The 10,693-nt window shown below is 37.7% G+C and overlaps 1 pseudogene; it reads right to left on the bottom strand.

Annotated features, from left to right (window-relative positions):
* Positions 1-19: 19 nt before the first annotated feature.
* Positions 20-1,046, bottom strand: LOC110288300 (tubulin beta-6 chain pseudogene; annotated as a pseudogene).
* Positions 1,047-10,693: the final 9,647 nt, after the last annotated feature.

Here is a 10,693-nt window from a genome sequence, read left to right as displayed (position 1 = left end):
GGTAGCATGTTAAGGCCCCCTATTGGTTGATCTTTTCTTCACCCTCACCTTCAAAAGCCTCTTTACTGATATTGACCTCGAGGAATCCTGGTACTGAATTGGTTAACTCCATCTCATCCATGTCCTCACCAGTGAACCAGTGTAGGAAGGTCTTGTGGTGGAACATGTCTGAGAACTGCTCTGAGATGAAATTAAATAGCCCCTGGATGGCAGTGCTGTTGCCAATGAAGTTGGAGGCCATCTTCAGGCCCCATGGTGGGATGTCATACACAGCTACCATGATGTTGCCTGGGATGTACTCCACAAGGTAGCTGCTGTTCATGTTCTTGATGGCCATCATACACATCTACCTCCTTCATGGACATGGGGCCCCTGAAGACAGTGGTGATGTTCAGGAAGTGGTCTTGGCATGGGTCACAGGCAGCTATGATGTTCTTGACATCAAACATCTGCTGTGTGATCTCAGGCACTATCAGGGCATGGTACTGCTGACTGCCCCAGGCTGTGAGTGGGACAAAGACAGGCATGAAGAATACAGGCACTGGAATGGCACCATGATCACAGACAACTTGCTCAGGTCAGCATTGAGTTGGCCATGGAAACACAGTGACTTGGTGACACTGCTCAAGACGGCAGACAGGAAGTGGTTGCGTACCCCATAAGTGGGTGTGATCAACTTGAGTGTGGAAGCCGATTCTTAAAGTTCCTCATTGTCCATGAGGCAGGTCTCACTGGTATTCTCCACCAGCTGGTGCACACAGACCCATGGCATTATAGGGTTCCACCACAGTGTCTGAGACCTTGGGTGACTGCATGACACTGAAGGTGTGGTCCACATTCATGACGTGGTCCAGGTACTCCCCCTGGATCTTGCTGAAAAGCAGTGTGCCCATGCCTGAGCCCGTGCCACTGCCCAGTGTGTGTGTGAGCTTCAAGCCCTACATACAGTCCCAATGTTCACACTGTGAATTACCACATCTAGCAGTGAGTACACCAGCTCCACCCCCTCAGTGTAGTGGCCCTTTGGCCCAGTTGTTCCTGGCACTTGTCTGTTCATCAAGTTTCCAAAGGGGTATCAGTGACTTGCTTTCGCCAATCTTTTTTTTTTTTTTCAGTGAAAGAGATTGGAGCAAAGGAACAGGAATCATGAGGTACCCATCAAGGTGCCTAGAATACAGATGAGCAAGTACCTCTTCAGACAGGCTAATTATGTACCCAGGGTCCAGGGTCTTGGAAATATTGTTGACTTTCAGTTTATTCAGACCTTAAATTCTCAGGATTATTAAAATGGCAACATCTAATCTCTTTATTTGCTAGACTGAAAATTAGTAGTAAAAAACAAATCCATGTAAGACCTTATTATTTGTTTTCAGTTTTTATTTAGTGTTTTGAACCAGAGACTATTTTGTCCTTTTCATTTCTCCTCCTCCTCCTCCTTCTCCTCCTCCTCCTCCTCCTCCTCCTCCTCCTCCTCCTCCTCCTCCTCCTCTTCTTCTTCTTCTTCTTCTTCTTCTTCTTCTTCTTCTTCTTCTTCTTCTTCTTCTTCTTCTTCTTCTTCTTCTTCTTCTTCTTCTTCCTGTATCCTAGAGACCAAACTCAATACTACACTATGTAACATTTCTCTTTCCACAGTTGGTACAAAATACGGCAGCTTTTGTTTTTAGGCCAATTGAAATATCAGAAGCTAATTAAAATCAAAATTACATCATACATATCATTCATAGTCTTACAAAGGTTTTATGTTTTCTTTAAAATATATTTTTCTCTCACAATATATCCTGACTACACTTTCACCTCCCTCTGTGTTTCTCAGTCCCTCTGTGTCCTCCATCCCATTCAGATACAGTCCCTTTCTGTCTCTTATGTTCATAGCAGCCTTATTTATAATAGCCAGAAGCTGGAAAGAAAGCAGATGCCCCTCAACAGAGGAATGGATACAGAAAATGTGGTACATTTACACAATGGAGTACTACTCAGCTATTAAAAAGAATGAATTTATGAAATTCCTAGGCAAATGGATAGACCTGGAGGGCATCATCCTGAGTGAGCTAACACAATCACAATGGAACTAACAAAATATGTACTCACTGATAAGTGAATATTAGCCCAAAACTTAGGATACCCAAGATATAAGATACAATTTGCTAAACGCATGAAACTCAAGAAGAATGAAGACCAAAGTGTGGACACTATGCCCCTTCTTACAATTGGGAACAAAACACCCATGGAAGGAGTTACAGAGACAAAGTTTGGAGCTGTGATGAAAGGATGGACCATCTAGAAGCTGCCATATCCAGGGATCCACCCCATAATCAGCTTCTAAACGCTGACACCATTGCATACACTAGCAAGATTTTGCTGAAAGGACCCAGATATAGCTGTCTCAAGTGAGACTATGCCAGGGCCTAGCAAACACAGAAGTGGATGCTCACAGTCAGCTATTGGATGGATCACAGGGCCCCCAATGGAGGATCTAGAGAAAGTACCCAAGGAGCTAAAGGGATCTGCAACCCTATAGGTGGAACAACATTATGAACTAACCAGTACCCCCCTGGAGCTCGTGTCTCTAGCTGCATATATATCCAAAGATGGCCTAGTCGGCCATTACTGGAAAGAGAGGCCCATTGGACACACAAACTTTATATGCCCCAATACAGGGGAACACCAGGGCCAAAAATTTGGGAATGGGTGTGTAGGGAAGTGGGGGGAAGGGTATGGGGGACTTTTGGAATAGCATTGGAAATGTAATTGAGGAAAATATGTAATAAAAATATTAAAAATTTAAAAAAAAGAAAACAAACAGGCTTCTAAGGGATAATATAACAAAGCAAATACATTGGTAGTTGACCAAAACAAAGAGAATGAAAAGCAAACAGAGAAAACACAACTGACCTACTCTTTGCATACCCAGGGATCCCATAAAAACACTACACTAGAAGCCATAATATGTATGCAAAGGACCTGTAGGGTAGTGTGTGTGTGTGTGTGTGTGTGTGTGTGTGTGTGTGTGTGTGTGTGTGTATGTGTGTGTGTGAGTGTGTGTGTGTGAGTGTGTGTGTGTGTGTGTGTGTGTATTCCTGAGAAGACACAAGGCCCTTAACATAATCTAAGTGACATATGATTTCACTATGGTTCAAACAAATTGGGAAGGTGAATGGACAATGCCCCACCATTCTAGTTTTCTAAGACATGGCAGGAAAATGCCAAGTAGCATAAGCTCCTCACTTTCTTTCCTCACCTGAGGTGTAATTTTTCTTTTTTTTTGAGACATGGTTTCTCTGTATATCCTTGGCTGTCCTGGATCTCACTCTGTAGACCAGGCTGGCCTTGAACTCAGAAATCTGCCTGCCTCTGCCTCCCAAGTACTGAGATAAAAGGTGTGTGGCATCACTGCCCAGCTGGGTGTAAAATTTTTAAGCAGTCCTCATGAAGTAGTCAAGACAGACTCACCAAGATACTGAGGCATATTCAGAGTGTTGTAGAACGGTTCTTCTCATTTTACACTATACCATCACATCTAGAAGGTTCCTCTGTCGTAGCACAGGAATACTAAAGATAAAATTACATAATTGAAAGAAGAAGAGAGGCAAAAATGAAGGATAGCAGAAGTTTTAGCTTCTAAAACCTATGGATATACTAAATACAACATGAATACTAACCAGAAAAATACAAAATTTCATAATGCAAGGCAAATGTAGTTCTTTATAAACCATGACATCATACTGTGCTTTCAACAAAACAAAAAATTACAAAATATTATGAATATTTAGAATCAGCTTTTAATATGGAATGAATTTAGGAAGTATCAGTTTAGGTAATTAAAATACCTATGCCTATTATATTAAGAGTCCTAAAAATAAAATGGACAACATACAAATATTAACTTGAGTTTAAGCAGATACATGAGAGAGAATAAACTTGAATACATACAATACTTTTAAATGACCCACGGACATAGTATTCTATAGCCATCATATTTTCCTTTAATATGAAGAATGGAAAGTTCCTGTGTGGTAAGCAAAATCTGATGGACAGGGTTTGCAAGAAATATTAAAATAATTCCTTCATAAAGAAAAGTAAATTATGTAATTCAGAAACACAGATGTATAGGTAAATACGATGTGGTAGAATAAATAAACATACAGCATAACATTTTATTCTGTTTTCTCAGTAGATCTAACAGAAAAAAAGTTTGCTTGATGTCAGTCCCTGAAGCTGCTGTCGGCTGCCCTTAGCTAGCAGCTCTGCACTACCTTCTGTTAGAGTCTGGGGTGGGCTTGAAGAGGCAGCTGATGGGGCTGTGGCAGGCCAGCAGACAGACTGGTGTTCCTAGGGGTTGGGTGGTTGCATCTCTGTCTCCATGGGTCTACCAGCTGAGCCACTGTGCTGTGAGTGTTTCCACCGCTCCAAGGATTCAGAGTTCTTGGATAAGTTGGCCTTGTGAGGAGCTGGCAATAATTTAATTCCAACTCTAGGTTTTCTGTGGGCACATGAAGAACCATGAGCAGAGGAACAGTTTGCCTGCCTTGATGAAGACTTTACTGCTAAGGACATTCTGGACCAAAAAAAATCAATGAAGTCTCTTCCTCTGATGATTAGGATGATTTCTATGTTGTGGACCTCGGAGACATTCTAAAGAAGCATCTGAGGTGGCTAAAAGCTCTTCCCCGTGTTACTCCCTTTTACGCAGTCAAGTGTAACGATAGTAGAGCCATAGTGAGCACCCTAGCTGCCATTGGGACAGGATTTGACTGTGCAAGCAAGACTGAAATACAGTTGGTACAGGGGCTTGGGGTGCCTCCAGAGAGGTTTATCTATGCAAATACTTGTAAACAAGTGTCTCAAATCAATTATGCTGCCAGTAACAGAGTCCAGATAGTGACTTTTTTTTAAAGATAGATAGATAGATAGATAGATAGATAGATAGATAGATAGATAGATAGATAGATAGATAGATAGGTAGAGATATGCTTTTATTTATACCTTCTTCTTATAGAATTACTGAGTCAGGAAACATCATCATTTACAGAGTGAAAATGTATTAAAATGATTCTAGACTCTTTCTCTTTCATGCTCTGACAAAACATAATGGCCAATGAGACTTATAAGAGACAATATTTAATGGGGTTCACAGTTTCAAAAGTTTAGAATCCATGATGTCATAGTAGCAGAAACTGATAAGGCCTCACATCTTGAGACAATAAGCATGAGGTAGAGAGAGAGAGCTAACTGGAGATGGCATTGGCCTTTGAAACCTCAAAGCCCTCTCCAAGAGATATACCTCCTCCAAGAACATTCTAACCTTCCCCAAATAGTTCTACTAACCAGGATCAGATATTGAAATGTATGAGCCTATATGGGTGACACACGTGTTTACTTGGATAGGAAAGATCAAACTAGGCTAGATCTGGCACACCACTTGAATTTCCACCTACACAGGAAGCTTACAGAAAGACTACAAGTTTAATGTTGTCCTTATCTATATTTTGTTCAAGATCAGTATGGACAACTTAATGAAATTCTGTGAAAATAAAAGCAGATAGAGGATTAAAGCTATAGTTTCATGGTATACTGCATGATCAGTATTTACAAAGCAGTGTAATTAACATTCAACAACTAAAAGTTTAAATTGATTGTATGTTGCAAAGCTACCACTATATCTCAAAAATAACACTTGGATCTCAAAATCATTATGAATTTCAGTGCAAATCTTGGCTTCCTAGAATCTCTCAGACCTGGAAGGGTTTGTTTCCATAACAAATTTTTAAAATTTACTTTTTGCTGAGCACATGTTTGGGTGACTGAACCAGTTGAAAGCATCCTTGTTCATTAGCTCACCTCCAAACAAGAAGTCCATGCTAACCTGAACTCTCCACTTCCTTGCTCAGGACTACACAGATGCTAAGCAAGGACTTTATATTATGGGATCTCCCACAGAGTACTAAGAAATAGACCTTTATTTCTCATTTCAAATCTTGAATTTTGTTTATTGCATCAATAAAAATTCCTTCATCTCTAGTGCACAGCTGCCATTTCTGCTGTTAGGCATATTTAAATATTTAAATCCCAAAAATAATGGTGCCTATATGCATGTAGGCAAATAATCATAATGATAGAGTGAAAATATCATAGCCAATTTTGTATTATTCCTAATAAATTTGTCAAACTTTTCAGTAGTGAATTTAGCAAAATATAAATAGCACTTTAAAGATGGTTCTATTTTTTCTAATACATAAATACACCATAAAATAATAATTTGTCAACATCTATCATTTCACTTATCTTTCTTTTCTTCATATATGTTATTACATTAACGAATACTACTTTGCCACACATTGTACTATTTTGAGTATTTTTTAATCCTTATGAAATATATCTATTTTAACAAATCTTTTCTTTTTTAAAAAAATATGGATTATAATTTTAACAAAATTCTTTTTATTCCATTAGTCCTTTTTCTTCTTGTCATCAGTTATAATACACTAATATTTAAGTTTAATCACTGTGTTAACTCATGATATATACTATGATGTTTTATGTATAGTTATATTCTATTTCTTAGACATTGTTGTATCTCTGTCAATTCAATTCAATTAGAGGGCCAACATGAATTTGTTCTTGCTCAAGTTTATAAATCACTAGTGTCCTATATCCCCCCCCTCTCTCTCTATATATATATGTGTGTGTGTGTGTGTGTGTGTGTGTGTGTGTATCCATGAAATGTACAATTCTTCCCTTTATGATTGATTAGGTGTCAACAGAGAATCATGCATGTAGGACCAAGCTTGCATTAATATAAAAACATAAAGTCTGAGTGTTATCTCTCTGTATCTGTCTGTCTGTCTGACTGTCTGTCTCTTTGTCTCTCTGTCTGTCCCTCTGTTTCTGTTTGTCTCTGTCTCTGTCATACATGAGTGTACATGGGTCTGTGCATATGTACTGTGTACATGTGTTTTATAGAAGCCAGAGATTAACTTTATGTGCTACTCCTTAGGTATTGTCCAATAATGTTTTGAGACAAGAATCCCCAAATTAGGAAAGACTGGCTGTCTAGTGAGCTTCAGGGATCTGTCTGTATCTTCCCAGCACTGGGAATACAAGTGCTTACCACAATGCTTAGCTTTTTACACATTGGTTCTGAGTATTGAACCGAGACACTTATATTTGCACAGCAAACAAATACGTTACTGCTGGAGCTATCTCCCCAACTTCAAACATGATTCTTGAAATATACACATTTTCATAAAATGTACACAAAGTAAACAGGACAGGATTAACGATTTTCTGAATTCTTCCTGCCTGTAAATGGTCTCTTTCTGCTTGTAAACTACATCCAACTCACTCCTTTTCTATACTTAGGATTACTCCATTATAAACTTTTCACTTATAAACTCTCTGGATAATGCTGCTGCTCATTCTTACATGATTCCATATTATTTCATCTAAAGTAAAGCATTCCCATGATATTTTCAGAAACCTCTTCTTTTGCCTTAAAAATATTTGTTTTCCATTCTACACACTTTATTTATTTTTACATCATCACCTTTCCATCAACTCTGGAAAGAGAAAGAAAGAAAGAAAGAAAGAAAGAAAGAAAGAAAGAAAGAAAGAAAGAAAGAAAGAAAGAAAGAAAGAAAGAAAGGAAGGAAGGAAGGAAGAAAGGAAGGGAGGAAGAAAGGAAGGAAGGAAGGAAGGAAGGAAGGAAGGAAGGAAGGAAGGAAGAAAGAAAGAAAGAAAGAAAGAAAGATAAATAAAGGAAGGAATGAAGAAAAAGAAAGGAAGGAAGGAAGGAAGGAAGGAAGAAAGAAAGAAAGAAAGAAAGAAAGAAAGAAAGAAAGAAAGAAAGAAAGAAAGAAAAAAAAAGAAAGAAAGAAAAATAAAGGAAGGAAGGAAGGAAGAAAAAGAAAGAAAGGAAGGAAGAAAGAAAGAAAGAAAGAAAGAAAGAAAGAAAGATAGATAGATAAAGGAAGGAAGGAAGAAAAAGAAAGAAAGGAAGGAAGAAAGAAAGGAAGGAAGGAAGGAAGGAAGGAAGGAAGGAAGAAAGAAAGAAAGAAAGAAAGAAAGAAAGAAAGAAAGAAAGAAAGAAAGAAAGAAAGAAAGAAAGAAAGAAGTCTTGTTGTAAGTCCATCCAGTTCTGCTTCTTTCTTCCCGTATAAGAAGATTCTTTGTGTGATGAGGGAAAAAAATCCAATCCAGAGTTGTAGCCAGGGCAGGTATTATTATCCTAGTTAGAAAGTGTTGCAGCACCATGAGAGCATGTATAGAACACAAATGTATAGAACATACACAAACACAGACACATACACATGCATATTAAATTTTATCCTGTTTACATATCCAGTTTATTTTTCTGAAAGAAGCTTTATGCCTGCATATCTAAACTAACTTACCTTATTCAAGAACATAGAATAAATAAAATATTAATCAAATACACAATAAATGTTTGTGATTTTTTTAAAAAATTGTATCTCATATATTGAGAAGCTAACATGCATAAAATCAAGGACCCTGATTATTTAGGGCTTTATGGAGCCACTCTTTTAAGTTGGCAGGTGTCTTTCCTACAATGCCATCCTCACATGTTAGACGATGCCAGGTCTCACATGGCTTTAATAAGATATATATCATTTTCTTTTTTAATTTTTAAAGATTTATTTATTTATTGTATGTATGTGAGTACTCAGTACACTGTCACTTTCTTCAGACATATCAGAAGAGGGCATTGGATCCTGTTACAGATGATTGTGAGCCACCATGTATTTGTTGGGAATTGAACTCATGACTTCTGGAAGAGCAGTCAGTGCTCTTAACCGCTGAGCCATTTCTCCAGCCCAATATATATCATTTTCATCAAAACTCACTACTCATACCAACACACTTTCAAAAAATACACACCTGTTGATAATATAACATTAGGAATTGGAATTTCAACATGTAACTTTGGAGAGAAATGATCACTCTATTTAATAGCAATGTTCACTGAATATTTGGCATTGTGGAAAACATGATGTAATTTTTGGTTATTCTAGTCAGATTTAAGGAATATATTTTATGTGATAATAGCCAAGGAATCAAGTGGACTTTTCTGTATTTCTTCATTTTATTGATTTGCATTTCTCTCTTTTTTTTAATTAGGTATTTTCTTCATTTACATTTCAAATGCTATCCCCAAAGCCACCTATACCCTCCCCCTGCCCTGCTCCCCAACCCACCCACTCCTGCTTCCTGGACCTGGCATTCCCCTGTACTGGGGCATATAAAGTTTGCAAGACCTAGGGGCCTCTTTTCACAATGATGGTTGACTAGGTCATCCTCTGATACATATGCAGCTAGAGACATAGCTCTATGGGGGGGGGGGGGGGAGGTACTGGTTAGTTCATATTGTTGTTTCACCTATAGGGTTGCTGACCCCTTTAGCTTACTTAGCCCTTTGGTTACTTTCTCTAGCTCCTTCATTAAGGGCCCTGTGTTCCATCAAATAGATGACTGTAAGCATCCACTTCTGTATTTGCCAGGCACTGGCATAGCCTCACAAGAGAGAGCTATATCAGGATCCTGTCAGCAAAATCTTGCTGGCATATGCAATAGTGTCTGAGTTTGGTGGTTGTATATGGGATAGATCCCCTGATGGGGGCAGTCTCTGGATGGTCCATCCTTTTGTCTTAGCTCCAAACTTTGTCTCTGTAACTCCTTCCATGAGTATTTCTAACAAGGTGTAAAGATTCAAGTTCAAGGTGTAAAGCATCTCTAGTCAAGTTCCTATCAAGTATTGTTCTTTCCAGTTGGGTTAAAATAAAACACTAAGGTTTATTTGTTTGTTTGTTTGTTTGTTTTTATGATGAGCTCTGATGTATTTGCTAAACAGACCAAACTATTTGCTAATTCTAAAGACTATAGGCCCCTCTTTACCTAAAAGGAAGAAATGTAACTTAAGAAAAATAGTAAGATTTAAAAAAAAAATTGTTATTACTATTACATTAAAATTGTCCTAAGTCGTGAACTGAATCATCTTTTAGTTTAACTGAATCAGGTCACAATAATTAAAACCAAAATGACCACAGAGGAGTAACTCACCAACTAGCTCTGCAACTTGAAAAAAAAAAAAGCCTTTTTAAAAAATAGGGCCAACCATCAAAATACAGATATATGAGATAACCTTTAAGGCCCTGTTACAGTGAAATTAATCCTCCAGAAAAAATGAAATCACATGAAAATTAAGGAGGGAAATATGTAGAAGGATAAACAGTAAAACATTTATAACTCATGAATTGAGACAAAATAACATCAGATAAAATCAGAAACTTTAAATACCCCTCCTCATATATATGAGTTTCAAAGAACAATGGTTGAATTACTCCTTTTTCTCTTTCCTTTGTTTTAATAACAGAAATGCATTTAGTCCTGAAAAATAAATTGCCTTGCAGAAAGCATTAACACTTTTTTAACAATCTAATTTTGGACATATTAAACAGCATCATAACTGCAGCTCTATTCATGGTCTCTAAGCAACTTATTCAAATTTTAGATATGCACAAAATGTGTGCTGTCAAGCTTCCAAAGATATACATACTACTGAGAATAGCTACACAAACATGAGTTCGCTATATTGATATTCACATTTTCCAACTTCAACATAATTAAGAGTTTAATTGTGCCTTGTTCCTTAAAGGTGAGATGCAAAATAATCAGCATT

Source organism: Mus caroli, unplaced genomic scaffold (assembly GCF_978045245.1).
Source record: "Mus caroli unplaced genomic scaffold, Mus_caroli_1 scaffold_5, whole genome shotgun sequence".
NCBI lineage: Eukaryota > Metazoa > Chordata > Mammalia > Rodentia > Muridae > Mus > Mus caroli.
This window is presented reverse-complemented; position numbering and strand designations above follow the sequence as displayed.